The sequence below is a fragment of the Dermacentor albipictus genome, unplaced genomic scaffold, assembly GCF_038994185.2.
Source record: "Dermacentor albipictus isolate Rhodes 1998 colony unplaced genomic scaffold, USDA_Dalb.pri_finalv2 scaffold_15, whole genome shotgun sequence".
Lineage (NCBI taxonomy): Eukaryota > Metazoa > Arthropoda > Arachnida > Ixodida > Ixodidae > Dermacentor > Dermacentor albipictus.
In genome coordinates this window covers 7,985,640-8,010,911 of record NW_027225569.1, presented here as the reverse complement: position 1 = coordinate 8,010,911, position 25,272 = coordinate 7,985,640, and positions in this window count along the sequence as shown.

The window sequence follows — 25,272 nt, the reverse complement described above, 5'->3', positions numbered from 1 at the left end:
ACCAAGCCAGCTACCGTAGTGGGGAATTTCTATCTGCTTTGTGGTAAGTGTAGCCGAAGCATTCTCAGTGAACTCAATACCACGCTCTGATGAGACTTCATGCTTAGCATGCTTCGTGACCAGTAATAAGTAAGAAGGACATGCGTATAACCAAACTAAAACGCAGTATACCCCCTCCCCCCTCCGCAAGAAAGTAAGGGTTAGCTCAAAGGCTTGCGGAGCAATTCTCCAAACCTTGCCTCTCATCGTATTGTGGAAGCTCTCCCATACCCCTCTCGTGGCGTCGAGATAGAAGGTATTGTTTTTGTTACAAACTTTTACCCAGAACGGAACCAGCTTGTATAATAGAAGGGTGCTCAGGGTTCGGCAATACTGTGGTTGAAAGTATACATTGTTATAAAATACGTTTAATTGGCGCAACATTTGAGCAAATGCACAATTATCAGCAAAATGCTAACTGCCCAACTTTTTTGTTGAGCGACATCATATAACGAATCCAGCATTTGATTATACATGGTTGTGACATTCGCGGGCGCATTTTTTTGGTAACATGAAACAATACAGAGTGACTTGTGCCAGTAGCGTCCTCGCATGTTTGCTTGTTGTTGATGTTTCTCGCGTGTTCATGACCACGTTGGTTCCAATGCGCGTCATTTTTTTACCTCAGGAACCATTTTAAGTTGTTCATTATGTGGGCCTCTTGCGGTTAAAATTTTTAATGCCAGATAGCGGTGGTTAATTGCTCAATAGGCAAAAAAAATCCTTTGTAAGGAGAACCATGGCCGCAGACAACTTCATGCGCAGTCGTCGTTGTGCTTGTGCGACAATACAAATGTAGATGTTTTAAGAAAGCGCAAATTTGCCTTCATGTTAACTGGTCGAGCAAGCTGTCAAAGGTCTCTCGCGCAGGTAGTGAAATACCGTGCAATTCAAGAGTTCCCAGTACGTGGCTACCGTGACGAATGAACGTGTATCAAAGCATTAAACCCACGTCCCATTGTGCCCCCCCCCCCTTTGACAGCGCGAAAAGTAGGGGTCGCTTTCAGAAGTTCTCGGGTGTCAGAAGACTGACATGACCTTTGACCAGAAGCTGTCATGTACTTCCTCGTTTATCGGTGAGTGCAGCGATACTCTTACAATCAAAACTGTGACTCATTGCAGCAGTTCAAGCGCTACGCTCTCGATAAAGTACTCGCGCAGACGTCAGTGAGTCGTAAACTATTCACCGTAACGTTAGTCACGTCCAGGAATTTCGGACGTTGCCTCTTCGGCTATGTGCCGTACTTTACCGCCGCATTTCAGCGTAACTGAATGGGCGGTGTTTTCAGATACTGATGCTTCAGAAGGCCGCTCGAATTCCAGCAACTTTCAGTTATCGGCGTCGAGATGGTAACCGTGTCGTTTTATCAACATTCGTATTAACTTCGACATGGCGAATGTTACAGTGGACAACTTACGACTCATTGTCGTCTGCCAATATATTATTAGGAACGTTGCTCCTTGATTGTCGAATCTCCAATGAGGCCCGTTTGTTTCTCGTTATCCATTTCTGGTTTAAGATTATCGCTACAGCTAGCGATAAATGAGGGAGCGCATGAAAGCTTTTCGTCGAAGGTCACGCGACTCTTCTAGACCTTGATAATTTAGAACGTTTAGCTTTTAGGGCTGCCGAAGGAGTGGGGAGCCACAGTGCGACTAAGATTTCACGCTTTGACACAAAAGCGTTTTTCATGACCGCTGCGTATATCACTGTAGCAAATAGCTGTAAATATAAAGACATTTTACATAAAAGAAAAGAAATATTCTCTGTATGCTCTATCACCAAACCTGTTAAAAGAAAACTAACACATTCCTGTCATCTCGATCTCCAGCCTATAGAACCAGTCAGAACGAAAATAGAAACGTTCTAAATTTGTATAAATGCATAAATAACTCTAAAATACCATTTTAGAGTTCTTTTCCTCTCGTACATGGCGTTTTTTTTTTTACAAAATGAGCAATCTGCTGTCTGCGGTACGGCTTTGATGACCTGCGCCGTGACGAACAACTCACCACGCCTACAGCCACCATCAGCAGCACTGACAATTTTACGTGGAGAAACGTTCGACTGAACCATTCTTGAAATTATCAGCGTGCAGAAGGCACGCGTAGCTACAAAACAAGAATGGTGCCACGCAGAACTCGTCCTAAAATGAAGGGCTCGGGGGGCATTGTTGCTCAACTCCCGCAGGTCACCTTTGAATGTATTGCAGAATCCAACGACGAACTTTCATTTCAGGATAGATACGTTTTTTCGGTTGTGTCCTTTTGAGAAATTTTGGCCTGCCTAATATCTGCCTTCGTGATTTGGCACAGAAAACTGTACATACAGAAATCAGGTGTTTGTAAGGTTCTTGCGTCTGCCATGTTCTTTTTTTTCGTTGTGGGGTGGACGGGTGCAGAAAAAGAATGTTCCAAGAAGAAATTTCACCCGAAGATACGGCCCGAAATACACGTCCCCTCAGGAATCGCTTTCTGGAAAAAAAAACGCCCCAAGAGAAAAATTAAACGAAGAACGAATTCCGTGTGAATTTACTTGACATACAACTCTTCTTTATTCGACACTTGGCTTAGGTTGGGAGGGATTTAGTGCCCAAACTCGACTCGGTCTATGAGGGGTGCCGCAGGGGAGGGCTTGGGATAATTGTCGTCCGCCTTGGTTTCTTTAACATGCACCTGACATCGTATAGTACAGTACACAGGCCTATAAATGGACACTTTCATGGCTTGTAGAGTAAATGTAAGCATGAAATACCATGTGTTACCAGGGGATTTCACAGGCATCCAGTGGAGGACATTCCAAGAAAAAGCACACCATATAGCACTCCTGTCGGTGACAGTTGAAGGGCCTAACTATCCAGTGACGCACTTGGCTTGGGCCACTCCTTTACCGCCGACTTCCGCATCTGTCTGTAGGGGAGTCACTTCCATGTGGAGAAGCAATATAGCTGAATATGCATTCTCGCAGCTTGCCACGGTTAAACGCAGTCTAAGCTATGATAGAGCAACGACGAACCAGGATAGGACTACTGTAGGTGGAAATAGAAAGAAGCAGCGGTAAGCAAACACGACATAAGATGAAGGCTAAAACCACAAAAAAGATGGAAGCAAAAATCAATAGAAGTTGGCAATAGCAAAAGAAAATAACTTCCTGGGCGAAATCAGGCAGAATAATGACGTCAAAATGATAAAAAACGATAGGAATGACGATGCAAGTCAACAAAAACACCGCTAAAGGATGAATAGTACAGAGCTGAGGTACGAGAGTGAGTGAACAAAACCTAAACAGAACGGAACAGAACTCCCTCTCCCTCTTTCTGACACCTCTTGCTTAAAACTCGAATCTCGAATCGTACTGAAATTCAAGATCAAGCAAGCATTTTCCCTTTTGCACTATGCGAGGTTTCTGTCCTCGCTGAGCTCGCCTTAGGACACCTGCATTACCGTTTGACAAATGTACCGCCCCGGCCGACTACTTCCCCGTCATTCCTGAAACCAAAGGAAAAAAAAGTGTGGGGAGTACCTGTCCCTGCAAAAGCATACCAGGTTTAAAGCCAATTAAAAATCAAACTCCCCGCCTGACACTGTCCTCGGAACAGGTCGCGCATGCCCGACCGGCACCGCCCCGAAGGGAGACCGGGGGCCCATCGCTTGGCGCTAGAAGCGTGGACAACTCAATGGTCCGCTTCCCGCTCCACCGAGTAAGTAAAGAAACGATGAGAGTAGTGGTATTTCATAAGCGGCCACGAGGACCCCGCCGAAACGAGGCCGTATCCCGTGACCTCCCACTTATGCTACACCTCTCATGTCTCTTCACAAAGTCAGACTAGAGTCAAGCTCAACAGGGTCTTCCTTCCCCGCTGATTATGCCAAGCCCGTTCCCTTGGCTGTTGTTTCGCTAGATAGTAGATAGGGACAATGGGAATCTCATTAATCCGTTCATGCGCGTCACTAATTAGATGACGAGGCATTTGGCTAGAAACGACTTTTATTCATTTTCCCCTTTAAGATGGTGAAGGGGTAGCATCCGTCCGCCGGTAGGCAAATCGTGGCAAAAAGCCAACGTCACTTGGGGCTGCAGGGATCCTGAAGCCACCATTTTTTTTCCCCTTGAAACCTTGGTGGGGGGGGGGGGGCAGTAAACCGGACAGACGGCACGAACAGCCCCTTTAGCAGGACATACTAGAAAAAACCAAAAATTTAAACGAGAAAAGACAAAAGGTACCAAAAAGAGAAGCATGCAAAAAAAATTTTTTTTTTAGATAGACAACGCTCAGGCGGCTTAAAGGGCTGGGGTCGACTTCCACGCTGTATTTAGCTGGAAGCCTCTGTATACATGTTAATATCCAAGCTATTTCCCCAGTTGGGCCATAAAAATTGGCCAGAAGATAATGCAGCATTGTACTGCAAGAATAATAAAGATAAAAGCGATAAAAGAATAATAAAGGTAAAGATAAAAGGCGATAACAAGAAAAAGAAAATAAAAGCGTTAAGAGGAATATACAATACATATATAAAGATAAAACACATAAAATTATGGCGTGAAAATGGAATGACGTGAAAAAACATGGAATGGAGATGTACGATTAAGGATGATCAGAAGCAAGCACGTAAACGGGCTGCCAACTCCCCGGTCATCAAGCGACGACTTGTTTTGAGAACCGGTTAAGGCAGATTAAACTGCCCACCAGTGTTCTGGCTGTCAACCAAGCCAGTTCCCCTTCCCGTAGACCAATTTCCTTGGCAGCCCGTTTGGCGCTTGGACAAATTAAACCACGTGCACCGAACGCCAGGCCCAGGACCTTCACCTCCTTCTGAGGCTGCCGCTCTCGAAAAAGTGACACAAGGGGCAAATATTTGCGCCTCTTGTGGGTGCACTTGGCCTCAAGGGTGTCAGTCCTGGCATTCCAAGCAGTCGCCACAGCCAATATGAATGTTTTATCGCTGAGGTCAACCACGATGTCAGGCCGTAGCCTGACACCGTCACGGGCCACAAGGAGGCGTTCACTTGAGATGTCACCATCTGGATGACGTGCCTGAAGTTTGTTAGTTACGGCTTTCGCAATGAAGATATGCCGTGAGCAACGCGGCTCGTGGACGGCCTCACACACCTGGAGGATATGATAGGTTGTTTCTTGGGCCTTATGGCTTCGTCTGCATAAATTTGCCGAATCATCACTACTATGCCGATTAGAGAGTGTCTGCGTAGGGAATAGGTTACACCTCAGTCGAAGGGCCTTGATGCGGTCCCCGTCACTCATAAACTTTGTATTCGGACTGAGCCACCTATTCCCGATTGGATCACTCTCAAAAGCAAAAAGGCTTTTGTTCGTGTATCTTTTCTTGACATCATCCAAGTGTGATTTTCGGGCTGTACGCAGTACCCTATCCACAGACGCAGACTCGACGATCCCCGACGACACGCCCACCTTCTCCTCTAGCTGCTGCCGGAAACCGCCAAGTGCGCCATCCAGAACGGCATCCACGATCGGAGAACCTAGACGCTGGAGCCTCGCGAAGGACTTGACTTGAGATTCGGCCGATACGCGAGAGAGCTCCAAAACGCCCAGGCCACCTACTCGATGCGGGGCATGAACCATCAAGTCAGAAAATGATGCCGGCAGGTGCAAAATTTGCTTGATCGCCTGCCGGACAGACCTATCAATGTTTGCAGAGAGGGAGCTTGACGTGGCATATAACAATTTCGGGACCAATAAGGTCGAAATGCAATGTCATTTCTGGAAAGGCTTCAATTTGGCCGAATTAATGAATGCCAATTCTTTCACGATTAGTGTAATTGAAAGCTTCGGAGGTTTATTAACAAAGAGGTCGACACCCAGATACCTGATAGGTTCATTTCGGCTATTGGGGCTGACCACGGCATCCCCCAGATGAAGCTGGGGAACGCCGTAGTCAAACCACTTGAGCCGATGGGCCTCGTACCTCCACCCAAAATACTGGGTTTCATTAGGGTTTAGTGCCAATCCAATCTTTTTGAAGTGTTGTAAAGCCACGTCGAGGTTCCTCAATAGTTCTTCATAGCTAGAAGCCGTTAAAATGAGGTCGTCGGCATAGGCAAGGGCCGACACAGTCTCTCCCTCCACTTTATACCCGCATCCGGACGAGTTGAGGCTGTGCAGAAGGGGATCAAGGGCCAGATTAAACAAAAACGGCGACAGGGGATCACCCTGTTTGATCCCCCTCTGCACGAACACTCTGATCCCATCGGACCTGCCTCGGTAAGAAATGGTAGTGGATTGACCGTAATATTGGTCAGCGATCGACAGTACGTAGTCATCATGCGCCCCTCCCTCTCGCAAGGAAGAGAGAAGCGCATGATGACTGACGGAGTCGAAAGCCTTACGAAGGTCAAGCGAGCCAGCATAAAAGTGGCGGTTGAAGCGTTTGGCATGCTTCATCAATCCTTGCAACAGCAGAAGGTTCGACTGTGCCGACCGATCGCTGGAGAAGCCACGCTGTAATCGGTGAAATTTGTACGATTCTTGCAATCTGGCCAGAAGCACACGGGAGTACAAACGTAATAAGGCAGATGAAATTGTGATCGGCCTGAGTTCTGACGCAGAGGACACATCGGGCGATTTCGGTATAAAAACTGTGCGCGAGATTGGGAGCTCATCGGGAATGTTGTGGTGAGTCAGCCAATTAGACATTATTACAGCTAGGACCTCCGACGGAATCTTTCGTAGTTCGCGCACAGTAATTCCGTCGGGACCAGGGGCCGACAAAGCAACCATACGTGTAAGTGCCAGAACCACCTCCTCTGCTGAAACTCTAGGACAGCTCCGGGGTAGTCCGCCCTTCACACCGACTTCCTCAACGCCAGGAGACTCGCAGGAGAAAATCTCATCGAAGGTGTCATTTATATCCTCTACAGTTACAGGTTGCAGAGTGCCGGCGCCAGAGCTTAGTTCTGCCATAAGAACTTTTGGGCCCAAGGCATAAAGGCGCTGATGTTCAGCGTACAGTCGCCGTTTAAATGAGCGTGCACTCTCGCTAGGGCGCCTCAGTGCCTTAGCATTTAAATCGTCTAGCCTCCCACCCCGCCTCCGGCCGCGTCGAATTTTTCTCCAAAGTACTCATAAATTGAGCGAAGATCGGTCATTGTAAAAGGGCAATTGACAAGATTCACTGCTGGGCCACGGTCATCGACACCACAAGATAAGAGTAAGTCCTAGACCTCATCGGTCGAGTCATAGCAACTCCCGCCGTTTACCCGCGCTTTTCTGAGTTTCTTCACGTTGACATTCAGAGCACTGGACAGAAATCACATTGCGTCAGAACCGTCAACGGCCCTAGCAATGTTTTGTTTTAATTAGACAGTCGGATTCCCCCGGTCCGTGCCAGTTCTGAGTTGGCTGTTTTCTGCCGGCCGAAGCAAGAACCTCAGGCGCGAAGCCCACGGAGAATGCACAGCTGTGGCTTTCCACAGGAACGTCCCGACGCTGGTCCGGACTCGGCCGCACCGCTTTTTACGGCGGCGAGCCTCGCCCAGTCCCGGTGCAGTGCCGTTCCTGCTTCTGGACCCCAGCCCGACCGGCTCAGTCCTCAGAGCCAATCCTTTTCCCAAGGTTACGGACCTTGGCCAAAACCAAAGCCAAGGGAATGGATGGTTGCGGGATTTATTGAAATGCTTTTAACTCAATACATAATAATAATACTGTCATGTCTTGACTTACACAGGTCTTCTCATGTTTCATGCTTTTGCATGCATACTTATACAATATTTATTGTTGTCTTGCTGTTTTCTTCACTTACAGTCTATATTTTTACGTCTTCTGTTGATGATGCCCTCGTGTCTTGCGATTTGTCGTCCTCTCTGTCTTGTCTTGGTGATGTCTTCTGTCTTCCTGGCGTCTTCTTTCCAAGCTAGAACACAATTTTTTTTCCTTTCTTTTTTTTCTACCAGTCTCCGCAGCCTGCAGAAGCTCAGAGTGATCTGTCTACAATAAGTAACTGACCCGGATTGTAAAGGCCACTAACTAGAAATGATTCCTTCTCCGCCTCTTTCTTCCATCATTCAAGTGTTTGAATGCCTGCATTTACGTTATCTCATCTTCTTTTCCTTTTTGAAACTAAAGTTTCTTACTTCATTTTTTTTGCATTCTTTTTAGTTTCTTTACATGATACTATATTTTTCCTTTTTCCGTGTATATGTTTCATCTTTTTTACTTGCCTTATTTTCTGCGTTGATGAATAACGACATGCTCCCTTAAATTGTCTATAAAATGTATTACAATATTAATAGGATTGGGAAGCTCAGACTTTGGAGGAGTGATTGAATTGGTTGTTCATTACTATGCAGAATGACAACTCTAGCCCAAGGGGTCAGTTCTGACCTCGTGATTTTCCATCCCCTAATTCCAGATTTATAGACCATTAGGAGAAGGCAGTTGTGACACAAGTTACATTCAGTTTCTGTCTGTATCCAACATTTTTATGTGGATTTTTTAAATTTCTGTGAGCCTCTCTTTACTCAGGTAGTAGCCGTAGCCGTCTTACCATTTCAATCGAGGACTCGACAGTTGTTATCTGACTTCGGTGTTAACCAAGGCCGTCATACCGAAAGGTGAGCAGTTCTTGATGTTGTTCTGCTTCGGTGATAGCATTGGTTGTCATACCGATCGTGTCAGATATACCTTCGCATTCTTGTTTTCTTTTTTTTTGTGGTATAAAACTTTTCCATATGATATTCCTTTGATACTGTGAATACCTTTACTCCGGTGGTAGCCGCAGCCGTCTTACCGTTTCAAGGTTTAGGAATTTGTTGGAACTGTTTCGGTGATAGCCAAGGCCGTCGTACCCATTTGTAGACCACAACCTGTTGATATTGATCCTCGGTGGTAACCTTGGCCGTCTTACCGAAAGCGTCAGATTTTATTTCATTTTTTTGTACTGCCTAATATTGGTCTGGGGATATGAAGTATTTTTTGGGATGTGGGGTTATTTTATATTGAAAATGAAAGAGAGTCCTTTTGGACTTTTGTTGGGCTATCATCGATTGCTTGTCCTAGGGGTTCTTATATTTTATTCGTTTTCTTAGTCGTTTGCTTCATAACAGATGATATATCTGTTTCATATCTTTATCTCTACAAACTATAAATTGGAAAAATAAAATACTATAAATAATTATAAATAAATGAATAAATTAAAATACAATTTCTTTTACTTTTCCCTAGATCTTACTGTTTACCTCTTCAACCATCTCCTCCAAAATTGAAAGTGCATCCTTGTCCTTTAGCAATCCGATTTTTTCCTTACTGTATCTATGTCCAAATTTCATTTTTGATTTATTACGGTAATTACTAGTTATTTCACACTTTTCTAAATAACGGTCGAATGAGTCCGCCTCTTCTCCACAAGTACACATCCTATTTTGTCTGATTCTGAACCTCTGCAGGTAGTGCGGAAACCGGCCATGGCCTGTCATAAATTGTGAAATATTGTGATTGGCCAAGAATAAGGTTGAAATTTAAGTGATATTTATAATCCAATCTCTGATATAACTTTTATGATAATTAACTTCTTGACTTCATTGAGTATTCCATTTATTATATATTTGTTTGTTTAACTGGCTACTAATGAACTTTTTGGATATGTGTAAATCTATTTTTTCACCATATCGTAGGGCTTTTTTGCTAGATCATCTGCATATTTATTGCCCATATTTCCGCTATGACCTTTATGAACGTTAATATGATTTTGTGATCCTTATTTCACCAATTATTTCTTTAATTTTCTGTATATGTGGATTTATGTTGTCCGGATTGTTAATTCCTTGTAATGTTGACAGACTATCTGTGATAATTTGGTAGCTTTCTTTATTATGTTGTTCTCCTATATATTCTAATGCTTTAGTGATTGCTATGGCTTCAGCTTCAATGTTATTATCATAATTTCCTAATGCATACTGTTTTCTTGCAATTATTTCTGAAAGCTTTTTAAAAACTATAAATGCTGCTCCTGGGTTAGTTGAATCACAAGATCCATCAGTAAATATATTATAAATAACTGTTTTATCTATTTCTATTCTGAAATGATATTTGTTTGACGGGTGAATTTTCCATTTATCTACAATATTTATTATTTTCTCATTTGTGAACGTTTCATTATTCCAAATGAATCGTTTCTCTCTAGTGATATGTTAAACATTTCAATTCCTTTCTCTATTCTCAAATTCACTGGAGGCATGTTTGCTAAAACATTTAGTGCAGTATTAGCAAAATGTGTTATTGCTAATAAAGGTTTTCTTTGAACAGATGTTAGTTTTTTAACTATGATTGTTGTATTTCTGTACCAAAATTGGGGAAGCATATGTTATTATCCGTTCTATACCCCTTTTGTATATCTCTCTCATTTGTTTGCCTTTGATCCCTCTGTTTTTACCAGTAAACCTATTTAAATTATAGGTTAGACTCATTATCTTTTCCTTTATATATTCCAAATGTTGAGTAAATGTAAAACCTTCATCAAAGATTACCCCTAGAATTTTTATTTTCTCTACCAGTTGAATTTTATCGCCTCCCAGTTTTAATATTGGAGGGCGTTTCTTGTATCTTCCTTTTAGAATCATGTATTGGGATTTTGCCGGGTTGAAATAAATATTCTTGGCTTTCCCCCAATTTTCAACTATCTGCAGAGTTTTATTTGCTGTTTCCTGAAGCTGTCTTTTAGAATCCCCTTTAATTACTATTGTTATATCGTCTGCGAAAGCTTGTCAATAAGCATTTTCGGGAAGTTTCTTAATAAATCTGAAATCACAAGTGTCCATAATAACGGGATTAAGGGTGATCCTTGCGGATGGCCCTGCTTAAACTTGTACTTTAATTCTACTTCCCCACTTTTGTTTATAATAGATCTATCCCTCATTATGGCGGCCAGTAATTCGATCAAGTTTTCTGGGTATTTATGTTGACTTAAATATTCTAATATTGTTTTTATGTTAATAGAATTGAATGCATTTTAGATATCTAATGATATCACTAATACTGCTTGCTTATCTAATAATGCTTGTGATACCTTCTTTTTTATGTTTTGTAATGCATGTGTTGTAGAAGATGAGTGCTTAAAACCATATTGGTTTCATAATAATAAATTCTCAGTATTCAAATAAAAATGTATTCTATCTTTGAGAAGCTTTTCTAGTATTTTACCAAAGATCGAATTAATAGTAATTGGTCTAAAATCTCCAGTATTTTCGAGACTTTCCTTTTTTGGAATTAATATTATTTTTGACTCTCTCTACTTTTTTGGAAACACACCTCATTTTCAAAAGCTGTTAAAGAGGCATTGGAAGAATTCTTTGTTTCTTATACATCATTTGGATTATCTCTGTTCTTAGTCCACCTGGGCCTGCTGCTATGTCCTTTCTTAATTTTCTTATAATCGAGTCTATTTCCTGTTCCTAAATGGAACATCTCGATTGCTCTGTTGGATTTCGTTTGATTCATTACTCAGAATTTGTTCTTCGTTCTTAGTTCCTTGTTCGGAGATTGTATATAATTTTCCTAAAATATATTCTACGCTCTCTTTTAGCGTGCCTGTTGACACATTGTCTTCTTTTTGTATACTACTAATTATTAGTGGGGTTTTCAACTGGTCTCTGGCCAGCTTGTATGCTAAATCGAAAGGATTTTTTGTTGCTTTAGATATGAATTCGTCCCAACTTTTACTCCTTGCTCGAGCCAAATTTTTTACATACAAGTCATGTTCTCTATAATATTGGTTCCTGTAAACTTCTCTTAGATCTCCTCGACATTTTTTATACCTCCTTTTCATTGCCTTGACTTTTTCCCTTTGTATTTCTAAGTCTGTGGTCCACCATATTTTGCCTGGTCTTTTTTCTTTCGTGAATCTCTTTTGATATTTTTTGTACGTCTCATTGTATTATAAAATTTATTCACCATGTTTTCTATATCCTCAGCTGAGTTTAAATTCCTTACTTCATTTCCCCAATCAATGTCAAGGAGTTCTTCTACCGGTTTTCTTTCTCCTTCTCTTGTCCTAAATACTGTAGTGCATTTTGTACCGCATATTTCGATTTTTATGTATCTATGATCACTACATGTTGAATCTTTAGCGACTTTCCATTTCTTTATGTATGTGGACATACCTGAAGATACTAATGTCAAGTCAATCCAGCCTTTTCCTCGATTGCAATCAAAGGTGGGTTCACTATTCTTATCATTAAAAATTATTAAATCATTTTTAATTATGAATTCAAGTAGTTCCTCACGTCGATCATCTGTAATATTACCTCCCCATGTAATATTCTTTGAATTAAAATCTCCTGTAATCATTATGTTCCACATTTGTGCTGTTTTAATTATCTCTTCAATTCTAGCTAGGAGATGCTGTATTTTTTCCTTGGGAGGGAAATAACAGTTAATGATCAAAGTCTCCCTATTATGTAAGTTAGTTTTATATGCTAATATTTTTTCTTCTAGAACTAGTGGGAAAACTGGGATTTTTTCTGAGTGTATTATTGGTGTGGTTTTAGGGTTTTCATTTGAAGCTAGTATCTTATGTTTGATTGGAAAACCAATTACTTTTCCTTTTAGCTTATAAGGCTCTTGAATTAATGAAATATCGTGTAAGTTATCCTGTTGATATATACTTCAAGTCTGATTTGCTTGAAATGCCCTTGCCAAAATAATTTGAATTATTTCTGATTTCTCCTTGATTAAAGTTGGCCGTATGATTGCCATTTTCCTTTAGTGAACCAACAAAAAACAAAAAAGAGAAAGATAATAACAGTACTTACTGTTTTGTCCTTTAACAGAAGGATTTACTCTGCCGCCAGCAGGAGGCAGTGAACGATCTTGCTACGCTCCTGCTCCTTCCTTTTCTGAAATGTTGGGCATTTCACTGACATCATTCAATGACTTGCCTGCTCGTGATCAAATCCCTCCCCTGTGCAGATGCAGCATTCAAAGTCATTTTTCCTACATTAATCCTTAAAGTGATGGCCTCCACCACACTCTGTCCATCTTGCAACCTTTGCCTGACACCACCTCTGGGTGTGGCCATACCTGGCGCAGTAGTTTCACCTTGGCACAAATGTATTATCATACATCGGACATCTGTCCCAACCAATTTTGAGGTGGATTCTTCCTTTCAAAGTTTCAAATGCCTGTAAACACAATGATACCCTATTGAAAAAATATGTATGATAATTGAACGAGAACTTCTCTACGCTATTATTGCTTCGTAGAATCAACGACATCGTATGTCACATGTGTACGCGTGGACATCATCACTGAACGAGATTCTCGTATGGCTACAGTAAGCGAGATCGTTCTCGTGTGGGTATGTTAAACGAGATTATTCTCGCATAGCTATGCTTGACGATATAGTTCTCGCATGGCTACGCTCAGCGATATCGTTCTCGTTTGTGTATGCTACATGAAAATGTTCTCGTTCAGCTATGCAAAAGACGCTATTCTTATTTAGCTACATTGTACAAGTGTTCTCATTTGTGTTGAACGAGTTCTTTTGTTCATGCAATATTTCTGATGAAGTTGCACACAGTTAGATCGTCTGCCAACATTGCAGCCAGTGAATTTCTATCGCACGTGAGTAGGGCAATGAGCCAGCTCCGAAGAGGACACTTTTTAGGGCACGCAGCACAAACCACCTTTATTTCGCTCCCCGAAGCATGGTGGCCAGGTGCTTGTTAAAGTCCTTGAGCCTCCTTGCTTCTGTGTCTATAGCGCTCGGATGTTTCGCCACAAAGTGCTCGTATGACTCTGCACAAAAAATGCAAACAAAGCATGCCCTGTTAGATTCCACAAGCCATTGGAACTGACATGCACAATAGGTAGCTCCACTGCATAACTGATTGGGCTGGTTCTTGCATGATATTGTGTGTAAAGCGTGAACATCTCACAGAGAAACAGGAAAAAGAGAACACGGAAGCTTTTGAGTTTCCTACCTACGCAAATTGATATTTCAACATTAACCACAGCAGTTGAAAGCAAGCGCTTGTCCTCGCATTGTCTTGTTCCCATCTCTGTGAAACGTTCGTGTTTTACAAACAATATTACTGGCTGCAGAATTGCAATAAAAGACCACAGAAATAGTCTAATACATTTCCACACATATTTTACAATGAATTATCAAGTATATACCAGCTTATGCAAGTGACTACACAAATTACAAAGCTTTTCGCTACCGCACCGCGGAATATGCAGATGGAAAACACTGCATAGATGCCAGTGCAGAACTAATAATAGGAAAGATTAATGCACCTATAATACCACTATAGAAAGTAAGTGATAGTTTTTGTTAGCGAGAGCGCATGACTAAATGTGCACATAGAGGTATGCATGCCCCTGATGTGTAGATGTAAACTATGTCGGCCCATATAAGATCACCTCAATACAACCCCATCTTACCGCCAGCCCATTATATTCGTGCAGAAATAGCACCATGTGATAGGCATTGCTCCTTTTATTTCAAAACACTTCCCAATCGTTATGAAAACATGAGCTAGCAGGACAGGGTCTACTTACTTCGAACTGCACGAAGTTTTTCTTGTGTTAATGCTGGCTTTGCCTTGCCACCTTCCTTTAGTTTGCGCATACATATTTTGCCCGTGACACTCCTGCTCGAAGGACTACCGGCGTGGTCCGCATGCTTTCACAGCAACATAAACACGAACTGAATGAACATGGCGGCGCCGCAGTGCCGCATCATTCGGGCGCCGTTAGTTGCGTACATGATAAATTCGTTTCTTTATTGTGCGGTTTCGTTTCTCGCTAAACACAAATTATATTGTTAAAAGCTGTTCAATAACTGAAATGAACTTCTGTGTCCTTTTTTTATGCATTACATTTTGCGTCGTTGAAAGCGTTGGCGGCGAGGCTAGCTAGGCACTCCTTCAAACCGTTGGCGGCGAGGCCACGTACTCGGCCAGTAAAGTGCGTTCCGTGAACGTACTCCGACTTGAGTGCACTCATCTGAGAGTACACTCCGCTGCGACGTTAAGATTTGGGAAAGTGCACTTAAAAACCGAATGCACTCGCCGTAAGTACACTGAACTTGCCCGCTTGACAGGGGTATAACTTGTCAGAATGATCAGACTGTCCTCGAAAAGAACTTAAGTAACATATTGAAGTGGTGTAGTGAATGGGATATGTTAATAACGCTGATAAATCCGTATTTCTTCGTATTACTTGTAAAAAAAGCCACTAACTTTTTCTGATACGCTAGGTTCTTCAGCTCTGCGTGAGACTAACAACTAAAAATACGAAGGTGTTACTTTGACTTCGGCATTGTCGTGAAACATGCAGATTAGTGATATTTGTTCTTCTGCTTTCCGTGAAATCTGTTTCCTAAGACACAAACTGAAAAATGCCCCTCCTAATGTGAAATTGCTGTTATATTACATTTATTAGGCCAAATAGAGGACGCATGTATACCATGGGATCCTTACACTAAGTCGAATATCGTGCGTGTGGAAAAAATACAAAGAAAGGCCGTTAGTTTTATATTTCATAAATTAGCAAGACTGGACTCTCCCTCTAAACTTATGACAGAAAATTTCATACCCTCTCATGAATCATGCCGAAAGCTGCTAAGGCTTGAATTCATTTCCCTTCTCAACAACAGGCTTGAAAATAAACCAACGACTTACGCGACGCCTGCAATACCACGGCACACAGGACAGCATTATCCAGACTCACTAACACCCTATTATGCTCGAACTGACACGTTTGAATTTTCTTTGTGGGCACGTCGGCTGGCCTCCTGTCAACATGAGGCTAAATCCGTTCTTGTTCTTCATGCAGTTCCTTCATGGCTAGACAGTGACGGTCGGCGCATTACAAGATGGAGCACAACCGTTTATCATCGCTACCACCCCTGCCCAAGATTACGCACATGACTGGCAGCACTACAACGACACCTGGGCGTCATCGCGCCGTGGACTATCGACGTCACCCGCAGCTATAAAGAGCCCGCCTTGGTCACGACAGTTCAGTGGGCACGTCGGCTGGCCTCCTGTCAACATGAGGCTAAATCCGTTCCTGTTCTTCATGCAGGTTAGTAACAAAGTTTGTACTGTGAAATCGGACAACCCGTGCTTTTTCCAGCTGACGTGCCCACACTCTCTTTGCATTCTCTGTCTGAATGTTCGAAATGTACTATCGCTACTGATAAGTGGGGACGTGGAACCGAATCCTGGTCCCACGGTAGACCAACAACTCGCTGACTTACTTAAAGGGCAAAAAAGCATCCAAAACAGACTCGACGAAATTGAATCCAAGCTTAATATTGTTGAGGCAGCCACATTAGCTATCACAGAAGTTAAAACTGATGTGCTTAGAGTAGAAGGGACTATTCGAACTATGGAAAGTAAGCTGATAGAACTAGAAGACCGATCCAGGAAAAATAACGTTATTGTGTTCGGTGTAAAAGAGCAAGATGATGAAACGACAGATGATTTGACTGAAAAAGTGATTAACGGCGTTTTTAGCGAGACCCTAGACGTGACTGTTTCTTCGGTCGAATGGATTCACAGGATAGGCCGCAAGCAACTCAACAAACGCCGTCCCGTGATAATAAAACTGACGGACCACCGTGAAAAGATGGCCATTTTGAAGAATTGTCGCAAGTTGAAAGGGAAAGAGGTCTCGATTTCGGAAGATTTCTCAGCCTCAACCAGACTGAAACGTCAAAAACTCTGGCAGAGCACCTCAGAATTAAGAAAAGCAGGCGGAAAAACCCAGTTGGTCTACGACAAAATTAAAGTTAATGACGAACTGTTCGAATGGGATGCTACAGAAAATAAAAGGGTTCCTGTTAGAAAGCCTGACGTCAGTAAGAAGCAATGAACTGAAACTGGCAATAAACAACCATTTTGTTGCCTGAACCTTAATGCTCGTAGCATTATGAATAGGTCCGAAGAAATAGAAAGCATCATTCTGACGTACAAGCCACATTTAAGAATGATAACCGAGGCTTGGCTGCACAGTGAAGTCAGCGACGATGAGGTAACGCCACCGGGCTATCAAATTCACCGCACGGATAGGGATTCCCGAGGCGGTGGTGTCGCAATTGTCTTCCAAGAAACGCTACACGTGGAGAAGCTTCCTGGCGTACCTGGTATCCAGAACGTAATCTTAAAGGTCTTTCTCGATGACCTTAGTCTCGTAGTAGCAGGATATTACAGGCCGCCTAACTCAGGTAATTCCTTTTTTGAGAAACATAATGAGTTTTTATGCGCCAGCAAAAGTTATTCTTGGAATTTGATTCTAGGTGGTGATTTTAACGTACCATCCATAAACTGGAACAGTAAATTCCCAGACCCCTTATGCAGCTCTGCCGAGCCTTTCGTTGATATTTTTCTTTTCCACGACCTAACACAACTAGTTAGCGAACCAACTCGGATACAAGGGGAAACCATGTCTATTTTAGATCTTTTTCTTGTCAGCAATAGCATCCTTAATCGCAACCCGACAGCGTATGTTCTCGACGGTATATCCGATCATAAGATGGTAAGCCTATATGTAGATTTCAATTGTATAAAGAAAATCAAGAAACAGGCATCTATGGTACCGATTTTTGCGCGTTCTGATGATGTGAGTATATTGGACCAGCTTGACATCTCGTTTTCACAATTTCTTGTCCACACTGAGTCTGGGGAAATTTACTTTGATGACTTGTGGCTTTTCTTCAAAAACCTTGTTTTAAGGTGCATAAAAGATTTCGTACCATTCCGAGTGAAGTGTGTGCAACGCTCAAACCCATGGATGACCAAAGACATTGTACGCTTGGGACAAAAGACGAAAAAGAACCGAAAGAAACTTCGTCGCAGTCCCTCCGAAGATACCGCGCAAAAACTTTCCGACATGCGCAGACAGGTAAAACACGCTATCAAAAATGCTAAGTTACATTATGACAGCATAACTATGAAAAACTTTCTTCTTTCGCCCCCGGCAAAATTTTGCCGTCATTTCAAAAAAAAAAAAGAGTACAACATCGAATCTATGTATTGATGGTAGACCTGTTACGGATCCATTTGCCATTGCGAGTTCATTCAATGATTACTTCTGTTCAGTGTTCACGAAAGATTACGGCAATCAGCCACACTTTACACTACCTCACGAATGCCCCGCTATAGGTGACATATCAATAACTGAGGAAGGCGTTCTCTCGCTTCTTTTGAAAGTGGACAGCGAAAAATCCCCTGGAAAAGACGGCATACCCAATGCCTTCCTCATTAGGTATGCCGAATGGTGCTCGAAATATTTAACCATAATATTTAAAGAATCCTTACGGCGAGCGGAACTTCCACATGATTGGAAGTATGGAAGATTCGTCCCCGTTCCTAAATAACAAAATCCATCACGTATTGCGATGTACCGGCCGATCTCCATTTTATGCACATGTGTGAGGACACTTGAACATGTCATTTTTAAACATATATCGGAGTTTTTTGAAAATAACAACCTGATCGATTCCAGACAGCATGGTTTTCATAAGAACCTGTCAACGGTAACACAACTACTCGAAACCGTTCATGATTTTGCTTCATCATTGGATAGGCAAAGCCAGGTAGACATTATATTCTTAGATTTCGAGAAAGCCTTTGATCGCGTGTCCCATCCTAAACTGCTAATCAAAATGAAAGCAATATTCATGAACACTACATTAATATCCTGGATAGAAGCATATCTTTCATTGCGACAGCAGAGTGTTTCCATCGACAGCATTAGTTCTAGTCCGGCCCAGTTTTGTCGGGCGTACCGCAGGGATCCATCCTGGGACCACTGTTCTTTTTAATTTTTATTAATGACATTACTCAAGACATACCAGTGAAAACTAAGTTGTTTGCTGACGATTTTATATTGTATAACGTAATTCAGCATCCGAATGACCAGGCTCTTCTAAATTCATCTCTATCTAAAATAGATCATTGGTGTTCTGAGTGGCAAATGAAGGTAAATGAGAAGAAAACCGTATCGATGACAATAACAAGAAAACGCATTCCCCTACACTACCAATATTCGATAAATGGCCGCAGTCTTTCTTCAGTAGAGAGTTATAAATACTTGGGTGTCATGATCACGCCTGATCTCAGGTGGAACACGGATATCAACTACATACAAAAAAGGCCATGCAGAAGCTTGGGTATCTGAAACGTTCCCTACGTCAGTCGACAGAAGAAATAAAGTTACTGGCATATAAAACATTTATTAGGCCGATTTTTGAATATGCTTCCGTCTTATGGGACCCATTTACTGAATTAAATATAAGTAAACTCGAAAGTGTCCAAAGGAAATCAATAAGATTCGTCTATCATTCATATAGCTGGCACAAATCTCCGACTCAGCTGCGAGAAAAAGCTAATTTAGAAACACTTCAACTAAGACGCCATCGTGATAGGTTGAAATATATGTATTTACTATATGATGATAATTTGCGTATCAATAAGGAATTGTACATTTAACAGATGACTCGTCGTTCCACACGAGGAAATCACTCGAAAACGGTCAAAGAATTCGCCTGCAGAACCGATTGCTTCAGTAATTCATTTTTTCCTCGAACTATTCGAGAATGGAACCGTCTCAGTGCACATATTGTCGAGAAACCCACCATGCAGTCATTCTTAAGTGCTTTATAATTTCATCAGCTTTCAATTTTCAGCAACACTTATCATCTCGCGACATATGCTATGGTTCTCCCGCAAAATGCTTCGATAAGTGATGCATTACAGCAGTTTGTCATATCGAGCGACGCGCATGTGCAGCTTGAATTGTCCATGTTCTGATTTCTTATTTCCTTGTCAAGCACTCTGTCAATATATCATTGTACAATTTTTATGTCTGTAGCAGGGGTTTGTATGCAAGCGACGTGCAAACTATTGGTCTTTCGCTACTTTTCAGTGCGTAGTGCGAGCCTTGTGTAATGCGTTCTTGTCTTGTTATTTTTGATCATTTTTTCATATGTACTCTCCACTCCTGCCTACGGCCTTCTCTGAAGGCTGGCAGTATTTCTCAAATAAAATAAAATATATAAAAACAATACCAGACAAACGACAGTTCACAGACACAGGGTGATTAAAAATTGCATAAATTTGGATTTGCTTGTTCCTAATTTGTTCGCTTTTGCTTGTATGCATTCTACTGCTCCTCTGCTTGGATCCAAATGTCTGCAGTATGTACTAAATAAATTTCCATATTTTGAAAGGATTCAGTGAAGCAAGAAGGGGTAATAAGTAAGGTAAAATTAACCTGTGAATAAGTGGGCAACAGTCTCCTATGGCGTCGCTGTTTCATCGTAAGCTCGCCGCAAGACTGGACATCCACGAGTGGGTGCAGTGCTGGAAAACACGTGGTCGTCGGACGTGCACGGTCGACCATGCGAATCCAAAGACTTGGTAGCGAACGTTCCTTGGTACGTTCGCGACTTGGTAGCGAAGGTTCGAAGGGGGAGAGGTGGTGGCCCATGGCGGAGTTCCCCCTCCACGCATTTCTTTACGCCGGGTGGACAACAGCCAATTGTAAGCCTCGAAATTGGAGGGGAGGAAGCAGGCGCTCCCCACTTGCAGTGTGGCGTGGCTCAGGCAGGAACTGCTTCTGCCTTTGTAAGCACGCTACCTAGAACTTATAGTGGGGTTACAAGAAAAGGTACGGGGCCCATGGAGGGTCTTCACAAAAAGAAAAAAAGGCAAGCCGAATGAGTCTTGGAGTGGAATGCCACTAGAGAAAGTATATGACCGGTGATTGATTACAGTGTGATGAAGGATGGTTGGATACAATTCATAGTTTGACGAAACGATACGGCGAGCCCGGTGCAAGGGCTCTTTACACATCACTATTATTTAGAGGCCATGATTGGAAACTTTGGCGTGTAGGCCACCAGAAAACGGCTCTAACGTGCTATTTACTTCAAGTACAGTCCGAAAAACTGACACGCCGTTCCGCGGCTGTGAAGGTGGATTACTGGTCAAGCAGTTTTGCACACGACATAGAGGTGTTAAAATTTAGACGAAAGATATAAACAAATTTTATTTCTCTTGAGCCAAGGCCCCGCTCTCGTCGTAGAAGGCACGGCGCACACCGATCGAGAAGCCGGACTAGAACTGTCCAGTGCCATGACGTCAAATTGACGCAGCAGCTACTTGAAAGTGAAAACATACAACGCAGCCACGTACCATAAAGGAAGCAGTGAACGAGATTGTTTCAAAGAACTGTGCACAACCAACAACGGGAGGAAACGGCTGCAACCTCACCTACGCAGCAGCGCTCAAGCGAACTCAACCAAGTGGAGACAAACCGGCACACTCTTTACGCTATCCCACACCTATGCTGCCTTCACCATCGCAGCTGGTTGATACACCGAAAGACAGTGTAGAAGCTGAGATTGCAGAACTCGCACGACAGAACGTCGAACTGCGGCGGCAACTAGAAGAGAACGAAAAAAGGCATGCAGCACTGCTCGCACGTGTTCGTGCCAAGCGACAGCAGCAGCCATGCAATCCGCAGGAGCTCACTAAAACGCAAGAAACAACCTCTACTACCACACAGCAGACAGACCTGGCTCTGCTGGTACAAAAACTTTTGCACCCTCTCCTCCAAGCGCAGGAGAAGCACTTCCAACGACAATATGGCTTGTTCCAACAGCTCTTCGCCTCGCGTCAATAGCCACCCGGCTCCGCGTACAGCCCTCGACAGTCCCACTCCACACGTTTTACAGTGGAACTGCCGAGGGCTCGGCACTTGTGCGACAGAACTGAACCTCTTGTTTGACTGTGTCGGACGCCCCCTTGCGCTGTTACTTCAAGAAACTAATGGCACAGATCGGACACTACGACAGTTCAATGGTTATTACCAACCGTCAATAGAGCATAGAAACAGGAAACGACACCGAAACCCGCAGCACAATGGTATCGCCAGTGCAGCCGAAGAATTTGTAATACGGGGACAAGCGGCTGTCTTTGTCCGTACAGACATTCCGCAAACGCAGATTGACACTTCTCAGTACTCGACTGCCGTACAGGAGGTGGTGGCTGTCCGCTGCAAGATTGCAAAGCGAAATGCAGTGCTGGTATCGGTATACATGCGCCCTGAAGTTAGCTCTCGTACACGCGGTTCATTCACGTGGATTCACGCTTTGCGGAGACGTTACCCAAACGACGACTTCCTGATAGGCGGCGATTTCAACGCCAAGCATCCGCAGTGGGGCTATGACTATCACACGCCCCGCGGAATGGCACTCGCAGATGCCACGGAGTCAGCTGACTTAGTGCTCGCAAATGACACCGACTACCCCACCCGCGCCGCCCTGCATAGTGGACAACGTAACACGACCCCAGACCTGACGTTATCCACACCAGCCTACGTGAAAGACTGGCGATGCGATCCGGACGCCTGGGGCAGCGACCACTATCCACTGTGGATTACTTTGAACGTGGGACGAAAGCGTGTGGCCGGGCGCACTGTGCGCACGATCAGATGGGATGCCTACAGAAGAGCATTTGCGGAGCAGCCCAAGACTTCATCCGTACGGGAGCGGGCGTCACGCGCCCTGCGCAAGGCCACTACTGAGACTGAGGTGAGAGCTGATGCTCCGGCGCCGGACATACATATGCTAAACCTTTGGGATGCGCGCAAGCGAGCACAGTTGACGTACGAAGCCAATGGCCGACGACATCGCGACCGTGTGCGACTTCGACGTCGCACTGCCATCGCTAGAAGATACGCCAAGCGCCTGTATCGGGAACGTTGGAGCCAGCACTGCTCTTCATTCAATGAAAGAACTGGCCTCCACAAGGTGTGGCACACGTTCAAGGCTATGACAGGTCAACGTAAAACACGCAGCGCTATTTCCAACGTCTTGCTCAAAACTAGCCAGTCAATCAGCCAACTCCAAGATGATGCCGCGAACACGTTTTTTCCCCAACCATCGACGCCCCCGAACGTTGACGTTTACCGGAAAACGCCGCCAGTGACCGATGAGGGCATCCAGCCCCATTCTCTCTCTTCGAGCTCGAACAGGCACTTTCTTCCATCAACACGCGCAGCGCGCCAGGCTATGACGGCGTGACGTGGGCGGCTCTGAGGAATCTGGAAGAATACGCAAAAAAGCAACTTCTCGAGGAGATTAACGAGGTGTGGATCAACGGTGAAATCCCAGCAGGATGGAAGCATTCGATAGTTACACCCATACCGAAACCAAACAAACAGCCAGATGTACTGTCTAACATGCGCCCTGTATCCCTCACGCTTACTACGTGTAAGCTGGCGGAGCGAATGGCCTTGACACGCATATCTCACTTTCTAGAAACAGAGGGTCGCTTTCATCCAGCACAGACAGGGTTTAGACCAAACCTTGGCACTCATGACAGCCTCCTACTTGTGAGGGAGGGTGCACTGCGTCGAAAGACAGTCGGTCGCGCAAAGCGACACCCGAGCGTCCTGGTGGCGGTGGACCTCCGTAAAGCTTTTGACACTGTGACGCATAAGGCAATCATCGAGGCAGCAGAGAGGCACGGAATCACGGGCCGCCCCCTCAACTTTGTGCGTTCCTTCCTTCAAGATCGCACTTTTTCCATACGGGTAGACGGAGACGCCGGGAAGGTTTACCCAAACATAGTGGGAGTCCCACAAGGCTCCATACTATCACCCCTCCTCTTTAATTTGACTATGATAGGCCTGACTGAGCGACTGGAGGCTATTTCCGAACTGGGCTTCACAATTTACGCAGATGACATCACGTTATGGACTGCATCACGACCAATTGATGAGCAGCAGGAGACCCTGCAGGCGGCACTTGACGTTATTGACCACTACCTGCCACAAACTGGCATGCGGCCATCTCCAGAGAAGACAACCTATGTGGTGATCCGAGGTTCAACGCAGGACGAAGCAGCCCTCACGCTCACTCTCGCAGGCAAAACGCTGCAGCGAGCAGAAAAATCAGTGCGCGTTCTCGGTATACCTATTGACCGCAAAGGCACAGCGGATGCGTGGCTCGCAGACCTTCGTCGGACGTGGCATAACAATCTGCACCTCATAAAACGAATCTGTTTCCGCATGGGCGGTGCTGGTACCGACGTATGCCGAAAGCTTGTTAGTGCTTTGCTGACATCCCGAGCGATATATGGAGCGCGCTGTTATGACCTGCTTGCTCGGCATTGGACACAGCTAGAGGTACTCCACAGATCAGCTCTCCGTGTTATCACTGGGCTCCCAAAACACACACGTGTCGAGGAGCTACATCGCTATGCGAAGTTGCCTACCCTCCGTGCAACCATCGAAGCATCGAAGGCAGGACACGAGGAACGCCTGAAGCACACTAGACAAGGCAGGACTCTACTGGCCTACATGGGAAAGGATATATCAACTTTGCCACAACTGCCATCCGTCATCTCACCGTGGGATAACATTGCTGTCGTCGACACTACACCAACGCCCCGAAACATGGGTGCCCAACATGTGCACCGCCGAGCAGCATTTGCTGCGCGTCATGTGCAGACAGTCGCAGACGCACCGCCAAGTCATGAACAAGTGTACACTGACGCAGCTTTCGACCCACGCACCAGCGAAGGAGCAGTCGCCTACCACGTAGTGGGTTCTTGTGAGACACATTCTACCTTTACAACTGCTGATGCTGACGACCCAACGGACCTTGAACTCCGCGCAATATTCTGGGCATTAGATAGGGTTTCAAGCACCACGCAAGCAAAACACATCGATATATACACCGACTCTCAGTATGCGCTGCACGCCTGCAAGTCGCGCCACACATCATCATCGGTAGTACGCCTCGTCAAGCAGGCCTTCAGGCGTGCGGAGGCCCACGGGGTCACTGCAACACTTCATTGGATCCCTGGTCACCAGGGCATCGAGGGAAATGAGAGAGCCGACGAGGCGGCGCGCGCCCTTCTTTCCAACCGCGTCGTCTCCCGGGATCCTTCAGAAGCCCTCACAACCAGCACAAGCAACACGACAAATGGAGCCCCGTATGACCCAGACAGAGCTCTGAGAGCGGCAGCCAACCGACGCAAGAGGGAACTCCGTGCGAGTGTGCCCTCAGACCCAGACCCCCTTCCAGCGGGTCTTCCCAGGTCGGGGCAGGTGCTGCTGCATAGGCTCCGTTCCGGCTTCGTCCTCACACCGGATGTGCTGCAGCGGTGGCGACAGTACCGGCCACGCCGGGAAAGACGCCCTCCATCTCCGTCTCCCAACTCCCTTCCATCGCAGGAAC